This window comes from Cyprinus carpio, chromosome A5 (genome assembly GCF_018340385.1).
Source record: "Cyprinus carpio isolate SPL01 chromosome A5, ASM1834038v1, whole genome shotgun sequence".
NCBI classification, from domain to species: Eukaryota; Metazoa; Chordata; class Actinopteri; order Cypriniformes; family Cyprinidae; genus Cyprinus; species Cyprinus carpio.
In genome coordinates, this window is record NC_056576.1 from 37,422,599 (window position 1) to 37,448,136 (window position 25,538).

At 37.0% G+C, this 25,538-nt stretch overlaps 2 pseudogenes; both read right to left on the reverse strand.

Moving 5' to 3' along the window:
• Positions 1-1,539: 1,539 nt before the first annotated feature.
• Positions 1,540-5,155, reverse strand: LOC122134673 (annotated as a pseudogene).
• A 6,243-nt stretch (positions 5,156-11,398) lies between these two features.
• Positions 11,399-22,699, reverse strand: LOC109092805 (annotated as a pseudogene).
• Between the last annotated feature and the right edge of the window lie 2,839 nt (positions 22,700-25,538).

The following is a 25,538-nucleotide window of genomic DNA, read 5'->3' on the forward strand; positions in this document are numbered from 1 at the left end:
AAAACTCATCTGTATCTTGGATAGCATGAGGGTGAGTAAATTTTTCAGCTAATTTAAATTTTTTTGGGTGAACTATTCCTTTATTTTTAAGCATAGTTGAGGCCACAGGATTTAAATCTACTGTAAAATGTGTCCTACCAAGAAATCTTCTGCCATCTTGTGGTGTTTTTATTGTATCACAAACACTTTATTATCAAGAAAATAATGTATCAAGTCAAAGACATCAAATATAATACAGGAATGCTCATTCAGATATGAATGAAATGACAGGAAACATAAAGATATCAAGGTTAAAATTTCATTTCCTAAAGTGGAATCAAGCCCCCTGTTTCTCTCTCACATATAAAAAATACAAAGAGTATGAAAATATATTCCTTTGTTGTTATTAACAACATGGAGAGCATTAAATATTACATTACATCAAGGTTTCTGGTTTTTGGAGTTTTCTGAAAAGCTAATAATTAATTTAATCATGAAAATGTAAAATAAATAAACAAATGAACAATTTAATAGAACAACAATCAAAATAAAACACTTACAAAAACACATATAATATTTTATTTGTTTGAACATTATGTGACTATTGGCCAGTGAGAAACGTGAGCATGCAAACGTGTTGCTTAATTATTAACTTATTAAATCAAATCTCAGGGATGCTTCAAGTAGGCTAAATATATTAGGTGAAAGAGGTCTGTCAGTCCCTGCATTACATGTAAATAAGAAATGGTGTAGATTTTTGCATTTTAATGTGTCTGAAGAACAAAAGTCTTTCAAAGACAAAGTAAAACATGGTAAAATAACATACTGAATCATAATTCAAAATAAAAATTAATGTGAAATAATTATTATAAAGCACTTCTTAAAATTGAAATGATTTCTGTAAATCCAGTCGTCAAATGTGGTGTAGCCTCTCAATTTAGTAATACTCGCCCCCTGACTAGTGACTAGATTTTTTTGTGTGTGAATGTCCACACAAAACTGGAAGACTTTCTGAATGTATAAACCATAGGATATTTTAGAAGATGAAAAACAGGAATTATGGAATTATGGAGAATCAATAAATCATGAATTATTTTGCTATTGTGTGAATAATATAATAATATAATCACCTAATCAATAAAAACCTTGGTCTTGCGTTGGGTTTTTGAAAAGACTTATGCATTTAAGGCAACATAAGAGATCTGTCTGTCCTGCACACAGAGCTTTTTAACTGTAAAATGTATTTGATATTGATACGTCGCTCTTTATCAGTGCATTCATAATGTACAAATGTGCTTAATTGTATTGAATGTGGACTTTGTAATGATGTCAAATTAAAAGTTTTAAAGAACATTAAATCATTATGTTTGTAATAATGTTTGTTGTGCTTTCAAAGTACACTTATCTTGATGTGTTGACTTTAGTAAACATACTATATCATATGTAAAGTACATGATTATATTTTTAACTGTAGTGTGTTCTTAAAGTGTTCTATAGTGTTTCTAAAGTTCTTTTTAAATATTTTAAATATACTAAATCAAAACTTCATCAATACAAATATTGTAATTACAGATATATTTAAATACATGACATAAGTTTCATAGAAATTACATTGAAATAGTTGACCATAAAAGCTTATCACTGAGAACACTTTAACCTTGTTTCATAAACGTAGACGTTTTTATGAAATTACATATAAAGATGTAGTTAAGTCCTACTTAAGTGGGTCAAAAAACACTTTAATGTTCAGCTAGGTGCATTTAATATTTATGCATAACCAGTCCAAAAACCCTTTAGGGTCCGGATGAAAGAAAGTTCATCTCTCTGTTATAGGTGGGGAGAGGCTGGGCTGTTCTTGCGCTCCTTTTGAAGATCAAAGGGAACACACTTCTGAAGGCCTTTCTGAAGTTGGCTCCCATGAAGGCGTAGATGACGGGGTTTATGGAGGAATTGGAATAGGACATGCAGTGAGCCCAGATCTTCAGTTTGTAGAGTGTATAGCTGTGACTCACGTCTTCAGAACAGAATGCTTGTAAGAGAATCAGTATCTGGATCGGACCCCAGCAGAGCAGAAACAGCAGCACCATCACAACCACCATTCTGGATACTCTGGTCCGCACTGCTTCAACCCGCTCTGCTGGCGTCTGCAGCTAGAAAACAAAGAGGGTTTACTGTTCATTGTTCATAACAATGTGCTACACCATTAACATGGCTGTAAAAGTAAACTGATAATTTTGTAAAAGCATTAACAACAGTGTGTTTACCAGCTTTAAGATCCATTCACACCAAGAATGATAAAAACTTACTATAATGATAACTATTAACGTCCACATCGAGGCACAAAGAACATTCTGTTTGTTATAAGTGCACTGCAGTTGTGTCATATACTGCTTGAAATGCTCAAGCTCAAAGTCGAATGCGCATGCGATCATAATTACACATGTTAGCTTTTTATTTTTGCATTGCTCCATTTTTTTTTTCCAGCTGCACAACACTACTAGAAATAACCACTTCTTTTAGTCACGACCCACCCAGTTTAGAATCACTAGTTTTCAGTATTCTAGAGTAGTTTAATATAACTTAAGTAATTATTTAGCTAATTATTATTACTGATCAAAATATTTCATCCCTCCACAAACTGTTGGCTTTGCCATTCATCAGTATTCTTTATTAGCATCGATGGTTCCATGAAGAACCTTTAACATCCATGGAACCTTTTAATAGACCCCTTCGCAAAGACCCGCCCCCCTTAGTTACTGTTGCTACGTCTGACAAGCCATGGTGTTCTCAGGCAGTGACAAATACAACATGGAGCAAAGAGGACACTGACAGACAAGTTCATGTTGTCATTTTAAAAAAAGTTTTTCAGTGTTTCATCCAATAATAATTGAAGTCAAAGTTATGCTTGCTGTTGGGTGGAACCTGTGCTTTAAATACACTTCTGAAAGTTCACAACATTAAGAGTGGCTGACATATATTTTTACCGCAATCATTCAGAAAGGTACCCACAGTTTAATCTGTGCTTACACAAAGTTTTAATTCTAAGTCCAGCCTAATTTGAGATGGTATTATAAAACTCTATGCATGTTTAACTGATAATGTATTTACATTGTGAAAGGTTGGCCTCCATAAAGCAGTGACACCTTTACCTGGTTACAGCCATTTACAGGTTCCACCGTGGCTTGAGCCATGCGTTTCAGCATGAAGGTGTAACACATGCAGATGGTGATCAGAGGCAGCAGGTAAACAGCCAAGAAGGAGTAAAGAATGTAAGCCCTCTTCTGAATGAGAGATGGAAAGGCCTCGGTGCAGTACGTCTGTGGCCGAACCAGAACGAAGACTCTGTGTGCTGATACAACGCTATCGGCACTGAAAGCAGCAAAGAACCTGTGTCAAAAGATCACAAAATCATTTATTTTCTCACTTCAAATAAAAAGTTGGAATATAAAAACAATCCAAACCAAAATAACCCAAATGGGGTGCGGTATAAAAATAATTGTGAAGCCAGTATATTACAGTAATATTATTCCCGTCATTACTGCTAGTCACTTTAGCAGCAAAGATAAAGCTAAATGCAAAGTTGCATACAGTCTTAAAAATAAAGGTTCTTTATTGGAATCTTGCTTCAGTGACATTTAACATTTATGGAACCTTTCCATTCCACAAAAGGTGGAAAAGGGTTTCTTTATATTATTCAAATGTTCTTCACGCTTCTTTTAAGAACTGCTCACAGAATAGTTATTTTGGGGAACCAAAAAATGGCTTTCCTATGGCACTGAAAGACCCGCTATTGGAACCTTTATTTTAAAAAGTGTATAACAATGACAAGATGAATAGCTGTCAAAAGCATTGACATTATGATTCTACTTAAACTGATTGAAAGGTTTTCATACATATCCATATAGTGGTGCATACAGACAGAGCCATCTGTGGTGTTCGATGACGGAGGGACTGGAGAGGGTAGACAGTCACGTAAAAACGATCAACACTCATTGCAGACAAAGTGATGCAGGTTGCTTGTGCAGTTACCTGGGAATGCATTCAAAGACACTGCTTAAAAGACAAAACTACATAACCACATCCAGCAGAGTGTAGGTAGCCAATAGCTGTTTAGATGCATTTGTAGTGCTTTTACAGAACCTATTATATGGACGAATGTATTGGGACACCTGGCCATTACACCAACAGGGACTTTACTGACATAGACATTAATATGGACTTGGTCCCCCCGTTGCATCTATAAACGGCTTCTACAACAAATTTGTAGAAAGTAGAGCATTTGTGAAGTTGAACTGATGTTGGACGAGAAGGTCTGGTTCACAGTCTCTCTTCCAGTTCATCCCGAAGGTGTTGGGGTTTGGGTTAAAGTCAGGACTCTGTGCGGGTCGGTGAAGTTCTTCCGCACAAAACTCATTTAACCATGTCTTTATGGACCTTGTTCAGTTCACTGGGGCTCAGTCATGCTGGAATACTCTCTCATAGAAACATTTTACAGTGTAAAAAATGCTCTCACCTGTTGCAGGTAATTGATCAGGCGACACATGAAGTCCCCAAATATCCAGCTAGGAAGAGTGTATAAAGTGGCAGTGAAAGGAACACAGCAAACCAGGAAAAAGTATATCTGTGCTGGCAAGATTAACTGAAGAGAAAACAAAAAATGTTCACTAAAACAATGTCAAGTAAGTAAATGTGATATTCTTCTGAGAACCAAAGAATCTTTGATACCTATGTAGAAGTTTGTAACAGTTTTCATCTGCTGGTTTTTGACGACTACAAAGATGACCAATGAGTTACCCACCAAACCTACAAACATTATAAGGATGAAAAACACTGGCACCAGCCAGGCGTCTGTCAGTGGGATTGGGCTTTGAGATCCCATGGGATCTGATTGATTGCAATCATAAATATTTGCTTCATTATTGCACAAGATAAGTTCTGCAACCTCAGTGGTCCTGTTGCTTTCTGCCATTAGACTTGCATGTGTCTAGTAATAACCTGAAATACACAAACAGAATCAATTTTCTTAATAAATATGTCTTCATTATTTGTAGAGTTTTTAAAACATATCACAGTTACACATCTCACAGCTTTTTGCCACATGGTTTTTATAGTTAACATGCAATGCACTGAACGGCAAGCACTGAAATGATAACTCTTGCAATATCAATATCAAGGTCTTTTTTACACCCCCATATCATAATGACGAGTAATCAAAAATATTATTAACTATTATTTACCTGTTACACTGCAGAAATCCTGTTATAAAGATATCTAGAGAAAAAAAGTTTTTCATTTGTTTTAACTAGTTTATACTTTAAACACGTAACAAAAAATCTGCCTCATCAAAATACATTTGCATCAAGCATAAATTTTATCAAAACGAGTCTTAATATCTTAATATTTCAAGTAAATTTATCTTGTTTCATGGATTTTCTAAGAAAGATAGAAAGAAAGAGACTGAAAGACATACAATTTTAGATATATTTAGATCTTAACAGATCTTAAGACATTATTTATTTTATTCTAATAACAGTAAATTATACAAGCAACTAACCCTAAACCAATCCCTAATCCTATAAGTGCATGTAATTTATTAATATTACTCAGTACTTATATGTGTAATTACACTGTAATGGCACTTTAAAATAAAGTGTAACATTTTTTGAAGTGCATCAGCCACATTGAACAGTCAAAGTATTAATTACATACAGAAAAGTCTACAATTTCTTAACACTTCACTCTCTTTGTGGTATTGCCTTAATTTTTGAAGAAAAATTTGTATATATGCAATAATAAGCAATATTAACTTACCTCTTTCAGAAACCTTGAGTCTTATTTGAAGGAAAACATTCTTCCTAAAACATTGTTCAATCCTATGGGAAAGTGGTTGTTTTGGAGCGGTCCATGCCTCTTCTTCACTGCAGTGGAGGGTCACTCATGCATTGACAGCATTTAGTACGGCTCAAAGGGAGGAGCTAAAATGACATTAAGGTGTGAAACACTGCTAAAAAGGCTTTTAGAAATTAAAAAAAAAAAGAGAAAGAGTAATTTGCAAGTGGTTTGTAAACATTTTTTTAAAAACCTGCCAATAGCACAAGACAAAATGCAAATTATGTTTTTTGTTTTACAGGTTAATTTGTTTTTGGATGTACAGGTATCTTTACTTGAAAAGACAAAAAGATACCATCAGAAATGTGATTGATGAACATAGTTACTCCTTCATAAGACGGGCAATCACAAAAGGCTAACAGATGGTGGATACAAAAAAAAGATGTACTTTAAAAATTGTTACAAAACCATGATTTGATATTGCTTTCACTTTCAGCTAAAAAAAACAACAACAAAAGTTTAGAGAGCATTAAATAATGACATCCTTGAATATCTCCAACATGGCCAGCAGCACAACTAAACTATTTGCAGTAACCGTGACCTTGGAAGGAAACCACACAGATTTGGAACACTGTAGTGTTGGGGTTTTTATTCTTATTATTGTGATTGTATTGTTCCTAGAAAATCTTTTGATTGAATGATGCAGTGACTCACTCATAAAGACTTGTCATCATCTATGGTGTAACTGCATGTAACCTGCAGAAAGTCTCTGAAGATCCCCACCACTATCAGACTTGACAGTCTGTCTGAAATGAGCCAAAAACAGGCTTCTAACCCAATCACAATCATGCCATGCATTACTGGTTGCAGCTGGAGATCTGTTATAGGAATCATTCCCAGTTAGAACTTTCAGCCTTTTTTAAAATCATCTTTTTTAATGACATGATTTTGACATGTTTGTACAGGGTGTCACACTGAAAATGTTGTAAGAATCAGCAACAAGGTGCTGATAGCGGAGAGCCAGATATATCTCAGATCTGTTAATTAACTGCATTCCTTTTTGAAGTATGAGAGATGGCAGATGACAGTAGATGTTTGGCCTGAGTTCATGACAGGGAGATCTCAGGCCACAGCTGGTACAGAATAGACAGAAATGACTTTTGCAGGTGCCTCAAGGGTGGCTACTGTTTGTACTATGAAACTTAAGGGAACAGAGCATTATAAATATACATACAGATTCACATTTTCTTACAAAATGTCTTATAATTGTCTTACAAATGTCCCTATGAATTTTCTTATAAAATTCCTCATCAGTTATTAAATTAATTAATTAAAAGTAATGCATTACAATATCACATTAGTCCTTAAAAAAATAACAAATTGTGCTATTTAGTTACTTTTTGTGGAATGTAATGTGTTATGTTACCTTTGCTTTATTTTTTCTTAACTGGGCTGGGCTTGCTTGTTTGTTTTTAATATAAAAAAGTTATATTTTTGGCAAATGCAAAAGCCCTTTCACATCAACAATGAAGTGAATGAGCCTCAGGCTGAAGGAAATGTAAATTCACGTCTGTACAGTAGAGGGCCAGGTCAAACAAACCTTTCAGCTGCGCTGCCATTCTGGATTGCATGAAGAATAGGACGCAGGAGAAAAAGTTCAACACTCTTCAGCAATTATGCAATTATGCTTATCTTTTACTATATATTATTAGTATGGTTGAATTGGATAATCGAAGGTCAGCAGCAAAGACATTGGTTAATAAAATCAGATTCAATATTAAAAATACAATTGTGTTATTTAATTTTTAAACATTTTTACACAGTAACACCTCTGCACTTAGTCCTGATTTCTCTCAACATGGGGACAGGAGAGCTGTCAGTCCATAGATGGTAAAACAAAGTAACTTGCGTTACTTATTTGAAAAGGTAACAGATAGTTTCTAGTAAAAAAAAAATAATGCGTTACTTTACTTGTTACTTGAAAAATGTAATCTGATTATGTAATGCATTACCCCCAACACGGTCGATACGGTTGTACCATCAGTGAATCCCCAATATGATCCAGTTTCACTCTTCTCAGCCTGAGCCAGATCGTATTTAGCAGCTCCGGGTGAAGAAAGTCAAGATTGGTCCTTCTCCAGAAGTTCTGCTGGCTCTTTTTCTCCTCTCTCCCTCCTTTAATCTCACCACGCCTGACAGGCCTCTCATCAGGCAGATGAGGATGATGTTTCTCCGACCATGTGGCTGGTGTATTGGTTGGGTTGGGTTTGTGTACACACTCCATACCAATCACTTTTTTTTTGGAACTTAGTTGTCCCGTGATAAACCGTTTGTCATTCGTCAAAAGATACCTCGAAACTTCAACCTACAAAATGAGTAAGTTTACAATGAACTTACCAAGGTGTGGTGCGCCCCTACTCAAAGTGTGTCCACTCCTCTAATACTGCTGTCTTCACCTCTGTTGTTGGTGGTGGTGGAGGAGGGTGTTGTAGAATACTCCCCTCTGGGGGAGGCGGTTGCTGCACACCTCTGCATGCCATCTGCCTGGCGGATTTGGTCAGGCTTTTACAGTCGCTACTTCCCCGTTCACAAGAAATATGGTGGGCCCAGGCATCTGAACCACACGCTTATGAAACACCCGTTCAAGATGCTGACTTTGAAGCAGATCCACATGCAAATATGCCTCGGAAACCGTTTTTTTATTGGTGGATTTGAAAGATGAAAGATGATAATTCAATGACGTTATTCAGACTCGGGACTACACGTCCCCACAGGGTTTTCCAGAGGATGCTTGGCTTCATGTCAGCCGCCTCCTCTGTGAATCTTCTGGATCTGCTTCACATGCAACACCTCCAATATTGGCTCAAAGCCTGTGTCAAGTCCCATGCTTGGCGTCTGGGACATTTTCATTTCATAGTAACCCACCACTGCATCAGAGCTGTGGACCCTTGGAGAACACTTTGCCTGTTTCAATAAGGCACCCTGTTGGGACTGATCTCCAGAAGGAAGGTGGTCACGACAGATGCCTCCAACTTGGGTTGGAGAACTCTGTATGAGGCATCAACTACCTTGAGATGATGGCGGTTTTTCTAAACCTAAAATTCTTCCTGCTGGCCTTAAAGGGGCACCATGTCCTGGTACGGACATGCTGTCCAGGGGCAATGTAGCGCAAGGAGAATGGAGACTACATCCCCAAATGGTTCAGATGATCTGGTCTGTCTTCGGGAGGGCAGAGGTGGACTTCTTTGCCTCAGAAGACAATTTTTACTGCCCAGTTTACTTCTCAAAGCAATGAGAAGCCCTGGCTCATGATTGGCCCAGCACTCTCTTGTATGACTTCCCCCCAATTGCCCTGCTTCAGGTCAACAGACGGGTCAGGGAAGTCAGATGATTGGTCCTCCTGATGGCCCCACTCTAGAGGAATCAAACATGGTTCCCTGAGTTGATTCAGCTGCTATTGCAGCCCTCTGGCCGATACCAGTGAGGACAGGCCTCCTCTCTCAAGCGAGGGGCATGATTTGGCATCCCTGGCCCAAGTTGTGGAACCTTCAAGTTTGTCCCTTGGTGAGAATCTTTACAGCTCTCCTCGAGTGTGATTAATACCATGTTGGAGGCTAGAGCCCCATCTACAAGACGCCTCTACACCCTTAAATGGTCAGTATTTTTTGACCGGTGTGCAGCAGGGAATGAGGACCCGTCCTCTTGTGATGTGTCCTACGTGCTAACCTTTCTGCAAGAGCTGCTGGATAAGGGGCGCACCCTTCCATGCTCAACGTGTATGTGGCAGCCATCATGGAGAATCAGGCTCTCGTGGCTGGACAGTCAGTTGGCAGAAACCATCTTGTCATTAAATTTCTGAGGGGAGCTCAGAGATTGGATCCGCCTTGACCTCATACACTGCCGACCTCAGACATATCTGTAGAACTTAGGGCTCCCAGGGGCCCTCCCTTCGAGCCGATCCAGTCGGCTGACTTGCGGCCCGTTGCTTAAGACTGCCCTCCTTTTGGCTTTAGCATCGGTCAAGTGAGTGGGTGACCTGCAAACACTTTCAGTCAGTGGTTTCATGTCTTGAGTTTTTTGGCCTAACAACTGTAAGAGACGTCCTCAAACCAAGACACGGCTGTGTGCCTAAAGTGCTCTCCAGTCTGTTCAGAGCACAAGTAATTACCCTTCTAGCTCTTGGAAAATTAGAAGATGAGCAGTTCCTGATTAACTCTTAGAGTTAATGTTAAGCAAGCACTCTGGCCTGTTTCACTACTCAGAGCAGCTCTTTGTGTGCTTAGGAGGCTGCTCTAAGGGGCTTCCGGTTACGAAGCAGAGTTATCAAACTGGATAGTGGATTTTATTGCCCTGGCTTATGCCTCAGTGGACTTACAGTGTCCTATAGGAGTGAGGGCCCACTCCACCGGAGGAATGGACCCCTCCTGGGCTTGGTCCAGCGGGATTTCTATCTGTGATATCTGTGCGGCCGCCGACTGGTCGTCCCCATCCACCTTCACCAGGTTTTATAACTTGGAGGTCCCTGGCCTCCAGGCACAGATTTTTCTGCTTAAATTTACCTAATCCCCTTTGTAAGTGGAGAGGGTTGTGGTTATGTAGTCCTTAGCAATGATGCTATAATGATTCTGAGGCTATATCTCTGCAAAACTTAGACACATTGACACCAAACTTTGTATGTTCCATTGTCACCTCACACAGAACACACTACATCGATTTGACAACAGTGCCACCTACTGGTCAAAAGTGATAGCCCATTAAATCATATTACTAGTGGTTGTATTTATGATTTTTCAGCCATTTTGACTAAAATCATCTTAAAATGGCTTCAATTACTCATTACTGCAGTTGGTCTGATGCTTGCTTCTGTAGTGCTTGGCCCCTTAATTGCTGCTTGCAGCTATATTTTCAATTGTATCTTTATTATATTGTATTTGTCCTAGTGTTTGTTATTTGCGTCTTTGTTCATATTTTAATAACAAAGATAAAATAAAATAACTATTGTGATATAATCTATTGTTATCATTGAATAAAAGTACTGATATCACAAAATAAGATATTCATACAGTAATAACACCCACATCTAGTACTGTGCGCATGTTCTTTTTTCTTCTTTTTTGTCCAGTTTATAGGTCTATAGCAAATAATTTAAATGTCTTTTGAAATATAAAATGTCCAAACAACTGCTCTATATTACAAAAAATATTGATAGTGTAAACCTATAATAATTTGGTTCTAGTTATATATTTTCCCAGATGTATGTTTTGGCCAAAACATATTTAAAAACATGAAAATTATTAAATAAATGAATTATGAATCATGAAGGGGAATGGAATGGCCGTGGCAGAAGCGTAGTTTTGTGCTCAGCAGAAAAATTGGCCCACAACATTCAAAATACAGCAGTATATGTAACATGGACATGGGCTACTTTTTTGTTTTGATCCAGTAGTGTCTGGCAGTTTGTTTATGCAGGAGTTTGTTTTGGGATGAGATTTTTTTTTTCCTTGAATCTCTCCCAAACAACATGTGGTGATGCAGGTGATACAGATATTTTCCCACAAAATTTAGTTGATTTCAGAAATGAAAACGCTGCAATTTCTTTAAAACACATTTCTTTACTGCAGTCTGTAGTGAAAACAAATCATACCAACAACAACTTGGTTTCAGCTAGAGATTTACAACAGACTACAGCATGACCATGAAAAAGGTCTGCAATTAATAAAAAACATGTTTTGCAATCATATGCCTAATGACAATTATAATGAACAGTACAAAAGGGATTAAAATGTCAGCACTTGCTATTGGGAGTCCTGTAAAAGGGTCTTTTCTTCTATGGCCTGTTTGACGATTTCAGCCAGCTTTAAGCGATCTACTTTGTCAGAAAAAGATCTTCCTGTGAAGAAAGAAAATGATAAGTTGATATTTTACTATTATCGAAATTATGCATTTAATTAGTCAAGGAGGGCTCACATTACTGTTTTTAATACTTACTGCTAGTCTTTTTCCAGTGTTAGTGTGAAACAACACCTCTACAATGTCACATTTAATTTGAAAAGCATTTGATCTGACTTAACCAAATCTTTCAGCTACTTAATTTCCTTACAGCCAAGTATTGGTTAGGCATTTGTCCTGTTTTCATCTTTGTTCACTTTGTAACCAATTCAGCATCTTATGCACTTAATAGATTAAAGAAATGAATGCACTGGAGATTCTGAACTAAAGCACTGATGCTGCGTCTCACTGACACAGAACCAAACCCTACGAGCTCTTACCTGGATCTGTTTAACTACTATTTCCTCAGCAAACGCAATTCTAGTCTTAATTTTACATCCATCCTGTCATTAAAAGGTCAAAGAGCACATGAACAAAAAATACCTATTCTGACACTTCTTTGAGGTTGCTCATGACTGTTTATAACCAACATAACATTAGGATACCATTTGAGGTTATCAGTTATTAAAAATCCAATTGAATGAATCCTTTTTTTTTTTTGAAAGCTGTTGATATGACCTCTCACCTAAAATTCATAGATTCAGGTGTTTAATTTCAGTCTGTAGTAAATAAAGCAAATAACCTGCAAACACATACCATCCCAACTTAACCCTTGCAATCCATCTCTGAGAAGTTTGCAATCGCGATTGAATCGCCACGCTTCATGCATTACTTCATTTAGCTTCTCATCCTCATTGTCACCTGTAAAAACAACAAAGAGATATTCTAAGTACTACAGTAGTTCATTACGCTGAGTTATATACAGCAGTGTCAAAAACCCAGTGTATGTTGATGTATATGTATGCACCTTCTGTCTCAGTCTTCTGGAAAGAATAACCTGAGGATTATAAACACCACAAACCTCCAATGTATGTCCATACATACCAGCCTGTGGTAAGATGCACTGTGCGATTACATCCCGAAGTTTTTCCAGAGCCACGTTGGTGTCCTCCGCCTCGTTCTCTGGATCATTCATGAAAAGTTCATCGCTAGGTTTGGTGCTGCATGAGGCAGAAATCAAACACAGATCTGTAAGTGCATTCTGAATCATGCCAATTAACCGAACAGGGACACAGCAAAGAGGGGAGGCTGACCCAAGTAGCTTTCTCTTTCTCAGAATGGGGTTTTGTGACGGAGTTGAGCGGCTTTAGACTGAGATTGAGGTCCTGTATCCTCATGTTGGCCAGTTGCTCAGCATGGGCCTGTTGGATTCCAGCCACAACTGCCTGGACGAACAATATAACAACACATAACTTATATTTTTATTATGCACATGTGTAAGGAGATGCAGCAATCAGTTCTCTGATGCACTGTGCTTCTTTGTACCACATGTCTTAATCTGTTCCCGAAAAAATTCAGAATTGATTCTGAGATCAAATTTGAACACTTGCTGTACAGTGGGGTGCATTTTATTAACACTGGTATTTTCCTCTTTAGGTCCATGAAGCTACTCTGTATAAAGCACTATATTAATAAATATGAAATCCTGGCACAACAAGCTCAAATGTTTCAGAAATACCAGTAACATGCACACAAACTACACAATTCCACTCCCTTCACAGCATTCAGCTCGGGTATCTGCACGCACACACACACACACACACACACACACACAACAACACACTATCAAGCAAATATCAAAGCTTCCACAAAATTCTGAATAGGCACAGCAAATTTCCTGAGCAATCACAGGCTTTACTGGAATGGATTTCAGTACTATTTAGCAGTATTTACGTGACGCAGAAATACCTATAACCTGGGCGTCCATTGCAACAGAATCAAATGTGCACACTATATCACCAATGAGTGACAGTTTGTGTCTTGTGCAATGCAAACAAATGCTTTATATAAAAGACATATGGATGCAAATGTTGCTGAGCTACTATAACGCCGCCAAACAATGGCTAATCTAGTGATTTAGTGTTGGTGACTGATAATGCATCTCATGCACAGTGCATGCGTTTTGTCATCGAGAGTCTGTGTGCAGTCGAACTTTTCTGGATACACAGACATCTGTGCGTCTGAATGCATCATCTGTGAATGTGTCTGGCATTTTTTTGCAGTAACATCCACTGGGTGGCAACATCACAAATGGGTCATTGCTTTCACAAAGTAGTCGAAGAAGATAAATGTCAAAGCAATGCGGAAATTCAAATAGAAGTCAGAGAGCTTGTTTCTCTGACTGTCATTACACACAAGAAGCGGCCGCAAAAACAATACAATTTTACAAGACAATGGTGGGCATTTTTTGTTTACCCGGTATATGATGTTTCTTCTTTGTCTTTCAGAGTTGTAGATGCTTGCCCAATGTTTCATAGTGTAGCTTCAACTTAAATCAAAGCTAAAGTTAAGATCCTAAAGTTCAACTAAACGATACATTTTCCCCTCCCACATTTGAAATGTACTGAAAGATAGCGTTAGAAATCAATGAAAATGTTGCTCCAGGGGGGACCGTGTCTGCAACGAGTGCATTAAACATTGTCAGATTGGTTGGAGCTCACCTTGTCCATCATCATTTGAGCAGAGGGAAGCACATTGTCCAGCGCCTCAGTGCAGTTGAGCCAAGGATGGGCTAAAACTTCCTCTATGTTTAGTCTCTCCTCCGGCTTCCACTTTAAGTAGCCTTGATGCAACAAAATATGTCAGATGTGACTTATGTTTTACGTGAGAGACAAAAGCAGTGGTTTACAACACCACTAAAAACTGGGTAAAAGTTTAACTATTTATACATAGTTGCTTAATTATTAATCTTTTTTTAAGTTAAACTAACTTTAGTTAATAGTCACCAATCTTAGTTGCTTCAGATAAAAGCAGTGTCTGCTAAATGCATAAATGTACAATCCTAAACTCATAGTGGCACCAGAGTATTTGAGGAACTGACATCAAAATATGCAACAGATTTTTAAAACTAGTGCCAAATTTCACAACTTTTTACCATATAAATCTAGAGGAGGCTGCCACAGACTCGAGACTCCAGTAACAGAATCAATACTGTGAACACACGTTTTCTGAGCTTGGGCCCTGAATAAGGAGGAAAGCATGTTTTGATCAAATGAAAAAGTAGATGGAAAGACACTCACTTGCGGACAATGTCCTTAGCCATTTCAGATATTTGACTCCACTCCTCCTCTGGGAAGTCAAAGCTGCCAGTCATGATTTTTTTGCGCATGTCTTTAGGGATGGTGCGGCTGTGGTGTTTGGAGTAAAACGGAGGATATCCGCAGAGCATTACATAGACGATCACCCCCAAGGACCACAGATCACAGCTCTAAAGAGCGGAAGAGAAAAGCAAGCAAGAAAGAGTGTATCGGCTTTACAAAATAAAAATCATTCAAGAAAAAAAAAAAAATAATTGTTGAAAATGTGTACATATTTTGTCCGTCCAAAAGTATTAATTATTGCACAGATTGAAGGGAAAAATAAACTCACTGTCATGCATAGACACCAAAATGTTTGAGTAATGAACGCTGAAATCCAAATATTTTCAAAGGGTTCAAAAACGGAGTAACGTAAAGTTTACCTTGTTGTACGTGTAAGGTGTGGGTGAGGTAGGTATAACGCCAGACTTTTCTTTCTGGTGGCGTCTTTGTGCCTCCAGCACCTATTGAAGAAAGTTAGTTCAAATACAGTTTCAGACTGATCAGAGATATCATGTGTGGCTGGCAAGATCATAATCCAAAGAGGGAAAAAAAACTGTAAAAATGGCCAACTAATGTTTTAAAGGGGCCATACCACACTACCACTCAAAGGTTTGGACATGCTAACTTTTTTTTAGCATTATCATAATCATTTTATCATTATTTCCCAGAATTACAATAATCCATGAAACATCAGGACCATGGACACTTGTTGGCTTTTCCTTGCACTACTCAGTTTCAAGACTATCAATAAACTGATTCAAAGTTTTTGTTGCAAGAAAAGGAAATGTGGATAAACGGATCAAGGAAATGTGATTTTTGATGATGTGACCCCTTTGAAAGTCCAGAATTAGGAGCAATCATCTATAAAGAGCCACTGAGGTTTTTACCTGCGGTGCTGCATAGTATGGAGTGAACTGCGGGGGTCATTAAATCTCCTTGGTCAATCTTGGCAAAAACCAAAATCACACAGTTTTTACAGGAGCATCCTGATGAGGCAGTTAGACACAAGAAACGTGATTCAGAATCTAATAATGGCAAAATGTCCTTTCTGATTATTGAAATAACATTTGCTTAAATCAGAAAGATTCTAAATAATTTAAGTGATAAGGATTTTTTTAAACATACATGCATTGTTGGGAAAAATGTATTTGTTTATGACCAAGACAATACAAGCTCGTATGATGCATCATTACTGTAAACAGCAATAATAATAATATTAATAATGTGTTACACTTCATATTAAATCGTATGCATTTAATCCATATCATTTGTATTTTTAAAAAAGCAGCATTTCAACTGTAATGTCACTTTTGCCCTGTGCGTGGGGAGATCAGCACCACAACTGACCAAGACCCTGATCTAACACCTTATTTGCACTGCAGTCATGAAATCAAATGAATTCATGCAATAAAGTATTATTCGGGGTCTCAGATCTCACCAGTGAATTGTCCTTGAAGAGCAGGTTCTCTGGTTTCAGGTCTCGATGTGCGCGATATTTAATGAGTGACAGTGTTTTGTAATGCAAGGCTTATCTGTAAAAATGACGGAAATTTAGTCAAACTACTTGATATAAATACATATATACACAAGTTTTTGATGTTTATGATGATGTTACATTTCAAACCAATTATAATTTTAATACATCTACTAAAACAATAGACACCATTAATAATTACGTAAATGAATATTAACAAGAGTTATTTAAAGGGTCTTTTTTGTGAAATTAGTCATATGTGTCAAGAATTGCATGTGTACTCTATTATGTGATCATTCATTTTAAAATGAAAAATTATTTGTTAACCGAGATGAACTCATCAGCATACGTTTTTGCTATTTTGTTAACTACTGTACTTTTCTTACCTTTATTTAAAAAAAGAAAACATACAATAACGACAAAACTTGATGGAACAATCGTTAGGTCATCTATCCATCCCTATTTAAGTTATATTGATGGAAATATATGTCAAGTCATACAGTAGTCAATAAATATGTCATTAAGTCCTAAACACAACCCATTTTTCCCAGCACTTCAAATATTTATCCATCCATAGATTTAATAAGGTTCATTCTCTCCCTGTTTCCATGTTTGTTTTGGACATTGATAGGAATAAAATATTATCGCAGTATTTTTTCTCCACATCATATGATAACTGATATTTATCGCGATATGCATTTAACATTACCACTTATGGGGAAGGAGATGCTTTCCACATTTGTTTGTCGTTTGTCAGACCTTGAGAATCAATGTTATCATAACTCATTAGAGTACTCCTACTTTGTTCACAATTAAACTCCACAGAGTCTCTCCTTTTAATTTTGAGAGTCCCATGAAATCCATGTTATTTTTCCATAAATTTTTATTTTTTTTTTTTTTTTTTTTTACAAACTGATCATCAAAAATGGTGTATAATGAAATTAATTAAAAAATTAATGAATCTTTTAAAAATTAATTTACAACAAACTGCATTTTTTATATTAAAAAATAACTTGTCACCAAAATAACTATTGCTACTGTGACTATTAATAAAATAAAACTATAAAGTAACTATTCATAACAACTTTTAGAATTACATTTATGTATACAATAGCAATGCATTTCTGTCATAATTTCTTCAAGTTAAACCATACTTTTATTTTGATGGGTTGTTGCGAAGGTCTTTCAGTTTCAGTAGTATTTCCTCAAAGTAAACGTTTGGTGTTTTTCACGTTTCGATATGATAGTTTATCACCCAGCCCTAGACCAATCAGACTTTGGTGAAGACTCGGACTGAAGCCACTTTCACATTAAAGATTTCTTGTTGGCTGCTAATAGTAATCTTTCACCATCAAATGAGCTGCTACGTTACCCAAATAAGCTGTAGGAAAAGAGCAGTCAATTTCCATCACCGAGAATAATATTACGTGTATTACTTCACCCAGACCAGAGTCCTTTACTCAACAGTAAGGCCTTTAATGGTGAAGCCTGTACCTGTTTAGTGACCTGACTGGCCATCTTCTGCTCATCTGTAAAGTGCTTGTGCTGGCTGATTCTGTGGAACAACTCGCCACCTTCCATCATTTCCATGACATTCAGTAACCTTGCCCTATCAGAGAGAAGCACAGAAAACAGCAGATTACTTCCATTTGAGGTAGTTAGAGAGCATTAGAAACCTTTTCTTTGTACTGTGCGTGTAGGAAGTGCTGTGTTGTGTGCACGGATGCCGCTGAACTCCACTACCTCGGACTGGATTCATGAGGAAACTGTACGCTGTTGGCATACACCTCCATTATTTTCACAATGTTGGGGTGAGAGGCACACATCATATGAAGCCTAACCTGTGAATTAAAATAAATCACAGCAGAGAATTTAAAAGCTGCACTTGGAGATGTTCCGTAAAGTCTACATTTTCAATTTATTAAGGCCCCGATATACTTCGAGCGAAGTTTCTTTTTTCGTTCATCCTTTGCTCGACGGCAAAAAGAAGTCAGAAAAAGCTAAAAACGACGGTATATTGTGTTTTCACACATTCAAACACCCCTGCACTGTCAGAGGTGGGGTGTAGACTGAGTATGCAAATATGTGCCACGTGCTTTCATCTTACTAACAAAATAAACACAACAAAAATGACAGCGGTGAGAAAACAGCAGTTAAGAAAGCATCTGATCATAGCGATGTGGACATGTTTGCACCAGCTCTGCAATTCAGCACTCCAGTCAAGTCACGTCTTTTTTATTTATAAAGCACTTTATACAACAGATTGCTTTAAACCAAACAGCTGTACAGTCTTAAATATGTAAGTTTTTGCTGCAAGGGGTCGCATTTTCAAAAAGGCGAAGCTTGAAGATGCTCTGAAGGAGAGTGGAGATGATGGGAGATGTAGTTTTTCACCATTCATTCAGAGATGTCCGAATCATGTTCACGGATGTAATGAATTAATTATTTTTTTTATACCTGTACCTTCCAAAGTTATTCAAACAGCAAATAAATATATACAGAGAAAGCGAGCAAGAACATTTACATTGTCAAGGAACAGAATAAGACTGACGTCAGTCTAGCTTGAGTTTAAGCACTCTCAAAAACTCCTCAAAATCAGTAAAGCTGTCTATACACTGTTTGAAGAATGAATCTCCTACTTACATCATACGTACATCTGCATCATGTTGTTCATGATGAGAGAATTCACGCACACTGAACAACAAAAACTCCGGTGTTTTCAGCGATGACTCATCTGAACGACTCTGATTGGCCACTGCGTTCATAAGCTCAACAGACTCGCGTGTTATAATGTGCAACGCTGTAAAAACGCGGAAAAAATAAGCAACTTTGAGCAAATCTAAAATTGATTGCAGCAGTCAACAATTTTGATTTAATTTTCATTTTATTTGTACAGCAGCATTTTTGTCCACGTGTGCTGCCGTAGTTTCTACAAGTGGAAACTGATAGCGTGGATATTATGTAATTGATAAGTGACAATAAACCAAAGAGGGCGGGGCGGAGCTCCAGACCACCACGCCTACCTATTACATCATCTCCACAGACCAATGTAGTTCAAAGGTGTTCACCAGCTGGAGTGAACGTTTTTTTTTTGGGAAAGTTTGGTTTTGGAAAGCTAATTATTTCGAACTCCCCGAAACGAACTGATTTTGTTTGAAATGACGTCACACGAGTGTTCGTCCTTCGATTGCACCTGAAGTATATCGGAGCCAAATAATATAGATGTTCCTCAAATAAAAGAAACCAAAGCGTGCACATGGCACACACTACCTCATTGCGGGCTTTGGGTCTGTCAATCAAGATCTTTAGGGCAAACCGTTCTTGTGTCGACTTCTTTACACAAACCCTGGGGAAAAATAAACAAAAAAAAACAGCAATACATTAGTTTAACGTCTTAACTCTGTAAAAACCTAATAAAGTCCGAAAATCTACTGTTTTTAAATGGAACAGTTTATTGAAAAGTTCATTGTGTGTTTTTGTTGAGAATCATATTTTGATCCATCAGGATTTTTTTTGGCTCGTATATAATGGTAAAAAGTCAGAATATGGACCAAACGGAGCAAAAAATATGCAATTTTGGTGAAGATGCTGATATTTATGTGGCCAAAAAGTAAAATGCAATTCCGATAGATTGTAATGGAAATCAATTAGATTTTATAAGTTTTATAACATTGAGTTTAAATCAGTTGTCACTCTATATTTCCAAGTAGTGTCTTAGTAAGATGATATTTAAATACTTAGTCCTAATGATGAACACTCTGAAGTTTCAAAACATATAATGCAGTGCAGAAGTGATTGAGAAATGAATGTGCTGAAAAGATTAATCCCAAAATATTCCTTGATACTCTTTCCCCACCACTGTAGCTGATTTGTATTCCAGAAACGAGTCAGAAATACTTCCTGAAACGAAATGCGTTCATAAAGTGGGAAATAACTACTTCTGCTCGAGAAGTTTTTTAGTGTTTACAGCTGAATGTCATTTTTATTTCAAACCTTTTTTATGCAGAAATTACCATTCAAAATACCCTTCAAACTGTACCTCACAGGACCACTGATCCCAGCTCCCAGCTTCTGTGTCCAATTAATATTATACTCCTCCAGGATGGACGTCTCCTGTAACAAGAGCATACTGAGTGTTTGGGAACAGTTCATTCGATAAACTCATCCACACTGAGTGACCTGACCTTAAAAAAACTGGTTACTTTGCCTCTGTTTTCAAATAGTTGATTTCTGCATTGTGCATCATGAGACGCATAAAACTGAAAAGGCTTAAATGCATATTTAAAAGATAGAGTCACAGCAGAATCCATGGCTAGTAGTTTTTAAAGAGTTATGATGCACAAAATGCAGTAGTAATAACATGTATTTAACGGGAAATGTCAGACTCAACACTTCAACTAAATTGAAATGTAGGTGAAAAATGTAATTACTGTTTAGTTGTCAAATGTACTGCCGCTGTACTGAATTCAGCATTTCAAAGGTCCTGTTGCTATTTTTAAATGCTTATAATGCATTTGTTCAAATTAAGGAAAAAATGTTTTAATGTAAAAAAAAAAATTCTGAGTAGGGTAATACCCCACACTGGAAATTAAGGTCCTTACAAACAATAATAATAATAATGGACAAGACAATACAGTGAATTTTACTTCCATGTCTTCTTTCAGACTAGTGTAACTAAACATCCAAAATACATATTTAAGTGTTTATTTTATTACACTATCTGTGTCTGTAGATTTCAATAACCTAGCATTCACGCTCGTTTATATAACACTGTTACAAAAAACATGGTGATTTTCTTTTTGGGGGGATTATTGACAATATTGCCTGATTTATGGAGTGATTAAAAAAAAAAAACTCCAATGTGTGTTCAAGTGTTCAGATTTCTGTCCTGGAAAAGTATGCAAATTAATGTGCATTTAATAAGATAATGACTTATTTGCATATTTAAACATAACATTTCAGGAAACTTGTAATTCAAAGCAACTGTCTTGGGGAATGTACGGTGAGATCTGTACTGCCTTGCCTTAAGTTTATAATTATATATATGTTTTGATTTATTGATCTGCAATTCAACAAACCACAGAGTAAACTATGTAGCTTGTTGTTTATCTAAATTCTTGGAAACTCAACCAGAATGCCCTTTGTGTGGTTTCTGGATCAGCGTCTCACCTATTTTTAGACGCTCCTTTTTCAGTCTGGTGTTGGCTATAACCTAACTGATATCATAGAAGAAAATTATAACTTATTATATTTTATTCTTCTCTTCGCCTGCCTCAAGAGCACTCACTGTTTACAGTAACCAGACGCATGCTCCATAATGGATTAAAATGGTTGAGTAAAATGTAAGGTAAGGTGGCAAATATTTAGACTAATAAGTGTAGAAGAAGAGAGTGTGTGGGTCCTCACGTGCATCAGTCGGAGTGTAAACAAAATAGAGAAAAAAACCATTACAAGATCATGGGTGTGTTTATTATGAATAAAGGAACAGTTTGTCAGTTCATAATGGATGATAATCTTGTATTTTTTTTTTTTTTTGTAATATAGACAGGGACTTGCTTGTTTTCTGTAACACTTGTTACATGTGTTTCTGTGTACTTACTGTAGTAACAACAGTAAATTTATGTATAATTTCAAGCAACATGCATTTTTTGTTATTTATCATTACTCTGTAATTAATAGTGCGACTACACTCAAAAAAAAAAAAAAGAACACCTTAAAATACAGCCTAACCTTTTTCTCTCTCTCTGTACCTTCGTGTCATTCATGGTTATGTTGCACATCCTGCTGTAACGTTACTTGATTTGCACTCGTTCTTTGTGTGTTACAAATTCGAATCATTAGAACCCCTTTCATGTATTTTACGTCACGCTTCTCGTTTCATTCCAAACACGAATGGCGCCAACTGCGCGTGACCTCGGACGCCTTCATTATTCATGAAAAAATACTGTAATATTCTGTAATACCACAGTGGTCGTCTTATTACTAAGGGGGATTGTTTTTGTTAACTCAAACTAACTTTTTTCTTAGTGGACACTTTAAGATGATATACAGATAAAATCGTGTACTATTTACTTTTGTTTTGTTTTGCTAGTAGCCCTATGGCAAGCAGGATAATGCACAGACAGCAGGAAAAGACACGTGACATTTAATGGACGTAACTCGGTCGCTTTTGTTGATTAGTTAGCCGACTTACCTTAATGAATCTGTCCACGCTGCTGTCCTCAGACATGATGCTAACCGTGACACCCTCAGATCTTCCCTCTTTTGTCTTCAACAGGTTCGTACCGGTGCGATCTTCTTCCCTAAAATCTTGACGTTTGAGCGAGGTCTAAGAGCTAAGATGCCTTCTTATGTACACTTCCCATGCTGTCCGATCACTTTGCGCCGTTGCGTAACTGGCATTAAATGCGATGCGCTGAGTGACAGCCCGCCAGACAGTTAGAGAAGCAATAAAGACGTGAGTTTCTGAGGCCAGACGTGCTCGGCTAGCATCTTACACATGCATTTCACAGACTAGCCACCGTGGAGGTCTAGCCACTGTTTGCCAACTGCTCCACGCTGTTCCTGACAAGTTAGCAACGAAACCGATGAAGGGTCGATAAAAAGCGGTGATTCCTCGAAGGCTGCCCGTTTTCGGTAATGCAGCTGTGTAGCTCCGAAGCTCGCGTTCACAGAAGACGCTAACTCTACGTGCGCCGCGATCTCCTCGATCCTGCGATTTTCGCTCGCCTAGCGTCACCCAGCCTTCAGCGGTTTAACAATGTCTTGAAAAGCACCATAGAGACCAAACACTATCCTACTGTTGTTTGCTAAGGTGCTAGTGCTACCTTTTGATCCAAAGCTGGGGAAGATTGTTCTTCGTTTGTTACCGCCACATCGCGCGAGCAGCGATCCGAGCGCATTCCGCCACCTAACGCAGAGGAGCTCAGCTCAGCTCAGCACTGTATGAGGTGTCATTCGCGGCCTTTACCAAGGCTAAGCTATGAGGTGACATAATGACTGCGTTTACATGTTAATCAGTTTTATTATTTTTTGTGTTGTTATGAATAATAAAATTTTGAGTTTTGACCTCCAAAATCTTTTACAGTGAGCTTTAACATTCTTTCATGCCCTCCGTTTTACATGTTTTAGTTCATAGATCGATTAATGGCACACGTTATTACGTCACCACGCGACGCCATCCGACGTCCCCTCCAGAATGTTTCACATATAAACATATAGTTCATCTTCATTATGATGCTATATACAGATTTGGGTGTTTCATTTTTAATTTACTGAAAGCTTCAATTGCAGTTTATTATTTGTCATGTTATAATTTTGTTATTTATTTGTTTTTTTTTCATGTTATTCGTAAAAAGAGATGACAATGTTGTTGAAGGCAGGCTCTTTTGTTTGGCATCAAACAGTTACGCCGTTGTGTGTATCCTATCACAGAATCAGCGAAAGTACACAACGGTAATAGTGTGTAACATCTATAGTTAAATATATTCTCTTTATTTTATATATTTATATAGCTATATCTATCTGTAGATCTACTTTGGTCAACTTTTGTGGTGGGTTTTGATCCACTTCAAATGTTGACTAGTACTGCACTTCAATAATGTGACTAAAACAGGAATACTCCACGTCTTAATTCGATTATGTTTTACTATTCGATTATGACTTTAGCCGGATTAAAGGTCATCAAAAATCTCTGTTTACATGGTAGAGTCTTAATCAGAGTATTGTCCATGTAAACGTATTGAATGTGGGGTTTGTCTCTCACCTGAAAGTTTGTGGCATATTACCAGGTGATTTTCCTTGTTAGAACTTTTGATTGATTATAATGCAAGCGTTTGTATCGTGTCTTTACCATACTAAGCATATGGGGTTTAGAATTGGGGTTGTTTCATATTTTAGAAATACTTTTAGATCCACAAATAAACAGTGTTGGGGAAAACACATTCCAATTAACGTGAGTTACGTAATCTGATTACTTTCCCCAAGTTACACAAAAACAAGTAACCATATTCATTTTTACATTTACAATGAATTATCTGAGTTACTGTTTTAACCCCTTTGGAAAAAAATGTTTTGAAATTTTAAAAATCACTACTTCATCGGAATGGTATGAAACGCGATTACGATGTGACCACAAAATATAAATAATACAATAAAAAAAAAAAAAACTTGTGTACTTGATTCAAAAGCTAAATGGTCGTATGAAAAAAAAATGGGGAGTCACACTTGTGTTGTTTCATGGTCAAAATGGCCACCATTGGAAAATAAATGGAAATACACAAAAATACAAACATTTTTTTGTGTGTACAATCTACAAATCATTAACGATGCTGAAAAAAAGTGCAGAGCAATGAAGGGGTGACACTCTAAAACATCAAAAGTGCAAAAACAAAAAGAGTTGTCTTTGAGAATGTCTAAATATAAATCCAAATCCACAACTTTAAAAATAAGTATTTATGTCTAAAAACAAAGAATTTATAAGCCTTTTATATAAAGCTCTAAAAGTGGCTAAACCATAGAATTGCAGAAGTTTTTTTTTTTTCTCCCACCAGATGGAACTAATCTGCCTTCAAAAAAATTAGATTTTAAAGGCATTTAAACCCTTCTCCTTTTTGGCCCTTATGTTATATATCAGAGTAGAGACGGCAAGGCTTGAATATTAACTTAGGTAAAGATAAAAAAAGTCTAGTTTGCTTTGGTTTACCCAGCTATATTTCTGAAAATCAGACACAACTTTATGCTTATAATGTATTCCACCAACCCAAACATCTCAAACCACACGTTTACATTATACAAAAAATAAACAAAACAAAAAATAATAAACAAGGTAAAAACAAGAAAAACATCAGTTACATCAGTCGTCAGACAAAAATGGTAAGCGTTTGGGGATCTGGACTGGAAAAGTTATGATTTAACTTAGCTGATGGTGAATCCGACAAAAGCTTGGTTAATGCGATGAAATGTCCTTGCAAAAGTCCTCCCCTTTTTAATTTGATAGTCCCAATGTTGCAGATAGGAAAACAGAGTTCCCTCCCGTCGTTCCACAAGTGCAATCCAAACCCTCTAGTGCTCACGTTTAAATGTCCAGGCGTCATAATCCCAACTCCCAACCATAAAGCAGAAAAGTT